The sequence below is a fragment of the Lutra lutra genome, chromosome 4, assembly GCF_902655055.1.
Source record: "Lutra lutra chromosome 4, mLutLut1.2, whole genome shotgun sequence".
Classification (NCBI taxonomy): Eukaryota; Metazoa; Chordata; class Mammalia; order Carnivora; family Mustelidae; genus Lutra; species Lutra lutra.
The window spans coordinates 167,116,578-167,126,710 of NC_062281.1; positions in this window are offsets into that span (position 1 = coordinate 167,116,578).

Here is a 10,133-nt window from a genome sequence, read left to right on the forward strand (position 1 = left end):
GCTGGGTGCAGAGACGTGGGCGGAGTAGCTGAGAGTGCCATGGGTGTTTCTCAGCGGTGGTTATTTTAGGAGGACATTTATCAATGTTCATAAGGGTATCCAATGAACTAATGAATCTAGAACTTGTATTTATATATAATTAACTTTGCAGTTTAGTGAGGTTCCAACTAGTATGTCAGCTGGCAATATTTCCTCACCTCTCCCAGTTGTCCTGCCACGATGGGGGATGGGTGTGGGTGGGGCAGAACTGGGTTATTTACTTAGAAATCTCTCCCCACTTGCAAATTCTCCTTTCAGAATTCACATCACAGAAGTGTTTTGTTTGTTCTTTTTTTTTTTTTTAGAGAGAATCTTTTTTAAAAATATTTTATTTATTTGACAGACAAAGATCACAAGTAGCAGAGAGGCAGGCAGAGAGAGAGAGAGAGGAGGAAGCAAGCTCCATGTGGAGCAGAGAGCCAGATGTGGGACTCGATCCCAGGACCCCGAGATCATGACCTGAGCCGAAGGCAGAGGCTTAACCCACTGAGCCACCCAGGAGCCCTTTTTGTTCTTTTTAAACAGGAAGAACATTTCCCTAATCCAGTCAAGCCCCATGTGTTCACCCTTTGCCTATCTCATTCATTCCGGGGGGGGGGGGGGGGGGGGGGGGGGGGGGGTTCTTGTCTTTCCTGTTCAGCCTCCTCACCTAAGCGCACCCACTACCCTGCCTTTAGTTCTCCTCCTTTGGCCTCGAGTCTTCATGAACCCAAAATAAATAAAATGGACAAGACAGTAGTTCTCAAACTTGAGTGTACAGAGACTGTAGATTCCCAGAAGTCACCCTAGCATTTCCAATTTTATTCTCTGGGTCACTTTGAGCTCTGCCTTTTCTTGCCTCTGGCTACCTCCCCACCTTCCAGATCTCAAGAGAGATTATCCAGCCCCATGTAACCGGGCTCCATCTGCAAGTAGAGGATAAGTGAGGCTTCAGAGCCAGCCCAGATGATATGACCTAGCCCCAGATGGCCCTTTAGTCTCAGCGAGAAACTAGAGTTTCTCTGGGCCTGGGGAAGCAGCTTCCATGTGTTGACACCGTGCCTGACACCGTGCCTGACACCGTGCCTGACACCGTGCCTGACACCGTGCTAGATATTTTTTCATGCATTGCCTCACCCAATGCAGATCACAAATCCTGTGAGCCTGGGACCATTATCAATCTTGCTTACACCAAGTAATCACTGAAGGGGAAGTCCCAGCAGGGAGTATAGTGCAGAGCTGGGATGGAATCGGACTTGTCCTGAGCCCTCCTCTTTCCCTTCCCACTTGCTTACCCGAGATCAGGAGCTAGAACTCGGATCTGGAATTGACCCCTGAGTTCAGTCTAGCTAGCTGCGGTCTACTAGGAAGGGGGAATAAGTTCAGTGCTTCCCTCTCCATGGGCTGGCTACTGTTGGGGTTCCCCTTCCCCAGCACCCTAAAGCATAGGCACCTACCCACCTGGCACCCAGAGGCCCCTCAATATCCAGAACAGGGAGTTAGGCTTCCAGTCACCTTCCATGGTATTGGTGTGGGAGGCCAGGGGAGCAGGCATAGAGCCCCTAATCCCAAGTTTTATCTGTCACCCCTTTCCATCAGGCTGCTGGTGCTCTCCTCAGGACCCAGGCTTCAACCCCCTCCAGCTTGGCCACCTCCACTTGCAGCCCCCTCCAACCCAGTCTCTCCCTAGAAGCCTGAATAACACCAAACAATGTGATTCAGACAGCTCACATAACCCACCACCCACGCACAAAACAGTCTGGTAGCCCTTCGGATAAAACCCCAGTTCCTGGCTCTAGTCTTCTCTCAGTGAACTCCCTTCTCTTTCAGCTACAGAGGTCTTCTTCAAGCTCATGTGATAAACCACCCTTCATCACCAGAACATTCTTCCTCTTCTTTCCCCTGGCTGGCCACTGCCAATCCTTGACATGTCATCTTCTTGGAGATGCTCCCCTAAACCTCCAATCTGCATTCAGTTCGGTGCCCCCTTATTTGATCACAGACCCTGTTCATTTCTCTCATGGCATATTGTGACAGTATGGAATTACATACTCGTGGTTTTACTTTTTGGGTCTGTTGTTCCTGTTGGACCATAAACTGCAGGAGAGGAGTTGCCATGTTGGTCTTTGTAATTGTTAATTTCACACGTCAACATGATGGGGCCATGGGGTGCCCAGACGTTGTTCTGGGGTGTGCCTGTGGGGGTGTTTCTGGATGAGTTAGCATTTGGACCACTGGACTCAGTAAAGCAGACTGCTCTCCACAATGTGGGTGGGCAGCATCCAACCATTCAGGCCCTCATAGAACAAAAGGTGAGGAAGAATTTGCTCCTTCTGCCTGACCATCGCTGAGTTAGGACATCCTTTGGATGGATTGAAGACTAGAATTTATAGCATCAGCTCTCCTGAGTCCCCAGCTGGCTGACTGCAGATCTTGGGATTTCCTAGCCTCTGTAAGTGCATAAACCTTTCATTTTATCTGTTATATATCTATCCATCTACCTACCCATCCATCTCTATCATCTTTTGTTTCTGTTTCTCTTGAGAACCCAGACCAATATAGACTCTTTTATATTTATATCCCCAGAGCTTAATACTTAATAGGCATCCAATAAATATGTATTCAGTAGATGAATGGTGAAAACTTAAAGACAGACATAGGGCTCACATGATAAAGAAGGTCTGGGGAGGTGACAGTGGAGAATGCTGGGCCTTCCCAGCCATGCCCACCCCCTCACTCTCTGCTAAGCACATGGTGTGCTTTACAAAGACTTGACCTCCACATCTGTACCTAATTTTTCCGGTGTTTGCCTGATTGCCTTTCCTCTCACCCCAAAGGAGAAAGTGCACCCATTTCCCTTTTGCAGACCATTCCACCAACCTTCCTTCTATCCCTTCTCCTCTTCTTCCTCTGTACCAAGGGCCTCCTGATAACATTCCTGTTCTTTGGAAACATCTGAAGTCTGTGGCCACTGTTCAGTGGGATTTTTTTTTTTCCTGTCCCTTGCTATTTTCTGGCTCTTTCTCTGACCTTTTGATTATGTGCTTGGTGAAATGAGAATAATAATAATAATAATAACTAAAACCTATTAATAGTGTATTTGCTGGACAATGTTTTGTTTTGTTTTTGTTTTTTAGAGACTGAGAGAGAGAGCACACAAGCATGGGTTGGGGGGCAGAGGGAGAGGGAGAGAGAAAATCTTAAGCAGGCTCTTCGCCCAGCATGGAGCCCAACATGGGCCTGGGATCTCACAACCCTGAGGTCATGATCTAAACTGAAACCAAGAGTGTGATGCTCAACTAGCTGAGCCACTCAGGTGCCCCTGGCCAGACAATGTTCTAAGCACTTAAGAGGCATTGTTGGATTTAATCTTCACAACAGCCTTGTGAAGTAGGTCTTATCCCAGTTTTACGAATGAGGAAACCAAAGAAGTGACCTGACTTGCCAAAGGTCACACGGTGAGTGAAATGATAGATACAGTTGCAACAAAGGTCCTGACTTTCCATCTCACCATCTCCTTGTGTGCCCTCCCTACTGCAAGGAAAAGCCTTCTCCCCACTGCCTGGCTCCTCCACCCAACTTCCCTTCAAAGACCTCTAGAACCTTTGGGGCCCACTCAGAAGCCCCTTTAGAATGAGCCCACAGTGCCCTCTGCTGGCCTCTACCTCTCACTGCATCTCCTGTCTCTGACCTTAAATGGTCTTTATTCAATCATTTGACTGAAAGTCATAGAAAACAGCTCTGGCTAACTTAAGGGGGAAAAGGTGTGGGGGGTGAGTGAGGAGAGCAGAGGATGAACATTAGAAGAGGCATGGAATAGCTCATGGATTTCAAGACGGGGTTGAACAACCAAGATAATTCACAGAAGGGCAGGCCTAGAGCCTCTCCAACCCCCCATAGGAGACCAGAGGACTTTCTCCCTAGAGCGCTGCCATCAATGTGCTTCTGCTCTAATGACACTGGGGTTTCTGTGGCTCTCCGTTCAAAAGTCCAAATGCCCAGGAAACAACATCTGACTGGCCCCACTTGAGCCAGGCGTTTTCCACAAGAGAAGACTGAGGTTATGGGGTCTTTTTGTTGGGTCGCCCCTTTAATGGCCAGACTGGCCCCCGAATGCCTTGGTCTGCTCCTGTATTCCCAAAGGGCCTTGGGAGTCTTCAGAGCAGACAGGTGTGCCGGGCTGTGTGTGCATGTAGGTGGCCAAAGGACCAAGCAGGCATTCCCTGGGCTCAGTGGCTGACATCCCAGGGCCAGGGTAAGAGAAGAGCTGTGCCTGGGATTGGTGATGGCAGACAGGAGAAAGAGGTCCCTAAGGAGATCAGCACTTGAATCAAGGGAGTTGATTCCTTTCACTGGACCACTCATCCCTACTCCACCCCTGAGCCCAACATCTCAGTCACTTTTGATTCTTGAAATTCAATTAAAGTTTCCATTTCACATTTGACTCAAAGCTGTTTCCCAGCCCCACCTTATGAAGCGCAGACTTAAGGCTCCAGCAGCTAGAGGCAGCGGGGGAACTCTTAGACACTCACTCCCTTCCTTGTGATTGCTTCTCTGGTCTGGGTTTGAGGGTGGAGGGAGACAGGAAAAAACAGGTTCTCATGTGACTGCCCCGAGTGAGTTGGGGCAGGCCTCTTCCTTTGGGTCATAACCGCTATTCCCCTGCACGAGTAACCACATGTTGGTTGCTGGGCTTTTAGGGTCCAACAAGAGCAGCAAGTGACTTCAGACTTCCAGACTAGCATCAGCAAGAGTAGGAGCTCCTAGCTTCCCGCAGGCAGCAGTGGTGGTATTCTGATGGTGGCGGTTCTGATGGTGGCGGTTCTGATGGTGATGGCAGCAGGCATTCCACTCGACTTAGGCATGCAGTGAGCAGGGGCTCTGGCTAATATCATTTTCCCTTTTGCCCCTTCAGCCTAGCGGTGGTCATATCTTCCTCCAATTCGAAATCTCTGGGTCACCTCACTGTCTGCCTCCTCCACTCTCTCTTCACCTTTCCACTGGCTGGAGACCCCATGGAATGGTGGAACCACACAGGAGATGGACACTTGTTCCCAAATCCCTGTAAAAGGGAGAGCCACCCATCCACCTGACAGTGACCTTAGACTGTATGTAAATGAAAAATAAACTGCTAGGGTGCCTGGGTGGCTCAGTGGGTTAAAGCCGCTGCCTTCGGCTCAGGTCATGATCCTGGGGTCCTGGGATAGAGCCCTGCATTGGGCTCTCTGCTCAGCAGGGAGCCTGCTTCCTCCTCTCTCTCTGCCTGCCTCTCTGCCTACTTGTAATCTCTGTCTGTCAAATAAATAAATAAATATTTAAAAAAAAGAAAGAAAAAGAAATCTCTCCTTAAAAAAAAAAAGAAAAATAAACTGCTATTGCATTTGAGTTTTTGTAGGTTGGGGTCTATCTGTTACAGCAGCTTCGCCTTTGCCTCAATTAATAGGGCACATTCACAGCCATGGTTGGCATATTTACGTGAATGTCAGGCACTTTGCTAAGCACTCTGTCCTCATTGGAGTCTCACATAACAAGTACTTCTTTTTATCGTTCTCATTTGCAGACTAGGAAACTGAATTGCAGAGAGGTTAAGAACCTTGGCCAAGGGCTGTCTCACTTGGAACCCTACGCACTTGGGTACATATGTAGATAGATATTTTACATGCAAATACATAACATGTGTATCCAGACATTCTCTATTCCCATAAGGTTTGTTTTCTGCTCATCTCCACTCTCTCCACTCACAAGATTTCTGTGGGGACTGCATGAGTTGGAGCTTCTTTGCCCTCTGGCTTCCAGTTGGGTTTGGCCAATAGGAGACATAAGTAGGAGACTCACAGGCTGTGGGAGTAGAAGGAGGTCAAGGTCTTTATTCCACCCACTCTCAGTCTCTCTCTACCATGCCATGTGTTGGCAGTGCTGTATTCCCTTACCAAAGGCTACAACTCCTGCTAGAAGACTCTCTCCTACAACAACAGTTCTGCTCCCTCCCCTTGCCCTTTGAGGCCTGGAGTTGGTAATGGTTCTCCATTGGACCTAGCCCCAGCGTTTCAGGATACCTTCTGGATTTCTCTCCCCACAGCCCAAAACTGTGCTAATTGTTCCCTCCCTGACCTATCTTCAGTCATCTCTTTGAGCGCCATCTGTTTCCTGCTTGTACCCTAATAGTACAGCTTATATGTGTTTTTATAATTTAGGAACTTCTGCTGTCCTTGGTAAGAACACCCACCTGCCCTAGTCTTCGGACACAAGCTTTGAGAGGAGTTGACTTTATCTAGGGGTAGGTATGTGCCTCAGCTCTGGCCAATCCAAGCACTGTATCCCCTGTTTTCAGTGACTGGTTCAGAGCACAGCATGGATCCCAAACCAGCCCAGCACACCGGCTGTCTGCACTGGGGAAGAGAAGCTCTCTTCCTCTCTCTGGTTCTCCAACTTGAGAGTGTGTGGGCCTAGAGATGCTGGCTGATACCTTGCCTTTATGTGGATCTCAAGAATGAAGTCAACACAGAAGAGCAAATCCATGCCCTGAAAAAGGTCCTATATTAATCACACTATTTAAGCCCCTGAATCAAGCCATCCCCAGAGTCCAATCTACTCCTGGGTTTTCTCTTCCTGCATCCTCTTTTTGCTTAGCCCATTGTGGGCTGGCTTCTCTGTCACTTGCAACCAAGAGCCATAATGGATAGAGAAATATTCCAAACTCATGTTTTCCACAAGCAAGCAGAAATCAACTCTAGATAACTTAAGCTAAAAAAGAAAGAAAGAATAGGAATTTGGGGGAGGGATGTAGAATGGTTCACAGAACCAAAGGAAAAGCAGAAAAATTAGGTCTTGGAAAGGATGTGTACCAGAGTTCACCCCTTGGGGATTCAGATAGGAGGAATGAGTGGACAGTCACCAGAGCAGCCTTGGAATAAACCAGTGGTAACCATCTAGAGTGCTTGGGTCACTTTACTCCAGATTCAGATGAGCTTGGGCAGGGGGTAGAGTGTCCCTTTAGCCCTACTTGAGACTCGTGCCCAACCCTTGTCTACAGGAGGGCAGGACCCCTGGACCGATAATCTCACTAAGAATGTATACAGTTGGGGCTGTGTAATTCCCCCAAAGCAAAATCTATTTTAAGCAGTTGGTGCATACTAAATCATTTTAGTACTCAAAGTAGCCCTTTGATATAGGTACTGTTACTACCATCCTTATTTTACAGATGAGGAAATGGACACACAGAGAGGTTAAGTAACTTGCCCATGGTCACACAGCTGGTAAGTGATAGAGTGGGGATGAAAACCCGGGCAGCCTGGCTCCAGAATCTGTATGTGTAACCCACTACACTGTAGGGCTTCTCCAGAAGAAAGTGGAATGAAGGGTGGACAAAAACACAAGGTCCCCTGCAGGTAATGCTCAAGGGAGGAATTACCGGGGAACTTCCACTCTCTCAGTATCATTTTTTTTTTTTTAAGCCACCATGTATTAACAGGAAGATAAAAAAGATAACAGATTTCTATTTTGGAAATTAAAAAAAAAAAAAAAGTCCTGCTTAGCCAATAAGGGAGAGGGAAGGAGCCCAAAGCTGGTGATCTCACTCTCTCCCAGCCATAAAGGCTGTGAAATATCTAGGACCCAGGGGAATTCTAGCTGTCACCAGGCTGCACTAGCCAGGGCTGAGGAAACCCAGGGAGTTAGGGAGGTGTTATCCATCATAAAGGCCTTGTCCCTACCCAACAGTGAGGAATGTTAGCATTTGGTGAAGCAGACTGAAGGGGCCAGTGTCTGCAGTCCTCTGCCCTCATCAAGACCCTACTGTGTTTCCCCCTCTGTGCCCCCATCTTGGGTTCTCCCACACAAGCACGCTGTTCCAGGCAGCCTGCTCTGCCCTCCTCACTCTGCAGGGGTAGGGCCCACTCCTTCAACAACATGGGACAGGTGTTGTCAAGGCTCCAAGCCTGAGAATAGCAAGGCCACAGCATAAGTCCCAGAACTTAAATCTCATTCTTTGGGATTGGCTTTTAGCTGCAGGAAGTGGAAACCCTGACTACCTCTTCCTAGGAACACAGGTCAGTCGGTGGTAAGAGTGTGGGTTCTGGAATCAGACCTGGATGGGTATCCCAACTCTGTTGCTAATGACCTATATGAAATAAAGTCATGCTGCCTGGGCTGAAATTCAGTCCCCAGGCCTGGTACAGCTGAGCTGGTTGAGAAAAACATCAAAATACTTCCAGACTGATTGGAAATAGAGAACCACAGGCCTTGGGCTCCCCACCCCATCCCTAGCTTCTCTCCTATTTCCCTTGATCCAGTAGCTGAAGTGCTAGCTCTTGGCAGAACAGAGACCTACTAAGTCTTTGGTCTAGCACTAAGGCCAGCATCCACTTTGATTGATCATGCTCCTGTCTGAATGGATTGTTAGGTATTTTTAAAAAAATATTTTATTTATTTATTTGACAGAGAGAGATATCACAAGTAGGCAGAGAGGCAGGCAGAGAGAGAGAGGAGGAAGCAGGCTCCCCGCTGAGCAGAGAGCCCGACTAGGGGCCTAAGCTGAAGGCAGAAGCTTAACCCACTGAGCCACCCAGGCGCCCCCAGCTGTTGTTGTTTTAAACATCAAACCTAAAGGCAGATGCAGGATCAAGATCAAGTTCTCAAGTCTTAAAGCAGGTGAGATGGGTTTTGACTGGAAGCTCAGGAACAGTCAGTCACTGGGCTCGAGATGATTCATGGGCGAGGTTGCCTGGGTCCTCTGTCTTGCTTCACCAACTGCCCCTTGCATGGACCCCATGCTGATGGCTGGGTGGGGGATGGGGAAGTCGGGAGCAGCCACACTCTAGCCCTCTTGCAGTTCAGGGGAGCTTCTTTTTGTTCTCACAGTTACCAGCTCTACTATGACAGCTACTGCTGGAATCCCAAGTCTTGACCACCTCAGAGTCAGAGAAGCTGCTCACCCGAAGTTGAGCTTTGCCTTTCGCGTGGCTTGGAGGGTCCGAAAAAGAACATTCTAATCCAAGGTCTCTGCACTTAAGGACTTGAAAGATCTTCAAGAGAGGCAGTATTGTTTTCTGGCTAGGCGGGCGGGTCCTGGAGCCAGACTGCTTGGTTTCAAATCCCAGCCCTGCAGCTTTACTAGCTTTGTGAGCTCCGGCGAGTCACTTAAGCGCTCTGAGCCTCAACTTCCTTATCTAGTTAAATGGGAGTCATAATAGTACCCGCTTCACTGTGAACATGGGGGAGTTCTTGCCTATCTCTAGGTCCCCAGGGCCCACAGCAGAGAAGGTGCTCGGGAAGTGACACTGTCAGGGCTTTCAAAGCCCTGTCCCCGTGAATCATCAACCAAGGGGTCAGGATGTGCCAGCTAACTGGAGGCCTAAGTAGTGCTGTCATCCTGTGGGGACCACCAGGGAGAAGACAGCCTGCAGCCTGAAGAATGGGACTGCAAAACGAGTTCCAGAGGGAATGGGACCTAAATGGGTTCCTAAAAAAAATATCCTCCGGTTCCTCCCCCACGGAGCCTGGTCCAGGAATTTTGAGGATCAGCCTTGGCTGACCTGTCCTCATTCCCCATTACCCGGCCCACTTCAACTTTTGCTCTTTTGGCGGAAGCTCCGCCTCCCCCCCCTTTAGTATTCCAGCTCCCATTCGACCAATCTCCAGAAGCCCCGCCTCACTTTTTTGACAGATGCCTCGAAGTCCCTCCCCCGCACATGGCCCAGTCCGAGAGATACCCGCTCCTATCCCCCGCCCCTCAGCGCCCCCCTCCAACCCCCAGTTTGGAATAAAAGAGTTCCTTCCCACAGCCTTGGTTCAGGACCTCTCAGCTGCCAGAGCAGCTAGGGCAACCTGGCCGGGCTTTGGGGAGACCCCCAAGTGCAGGGAAGAGGTGTTCCCGCGGCCCTGAAACCTTCCAGACCCACTCAGTGTAAACCGCCACGGGTTTGTGTCAACATCCGAGGCCGGAGACTGGTGGCGTCTGGGGACCGGCTCCGTCTGCGGGACGGGAAGATGGGAGGGTGGGGAAAGGAGGGTCCATGGGATAGGCAGAGGGACTTTCTGGAGGCGATCCCGAGAGGCCTGCTGGGGGTCCATGAGCACAAAGCAAGGCCCGTCTGGAGAGGATCGGAATTAAGGGC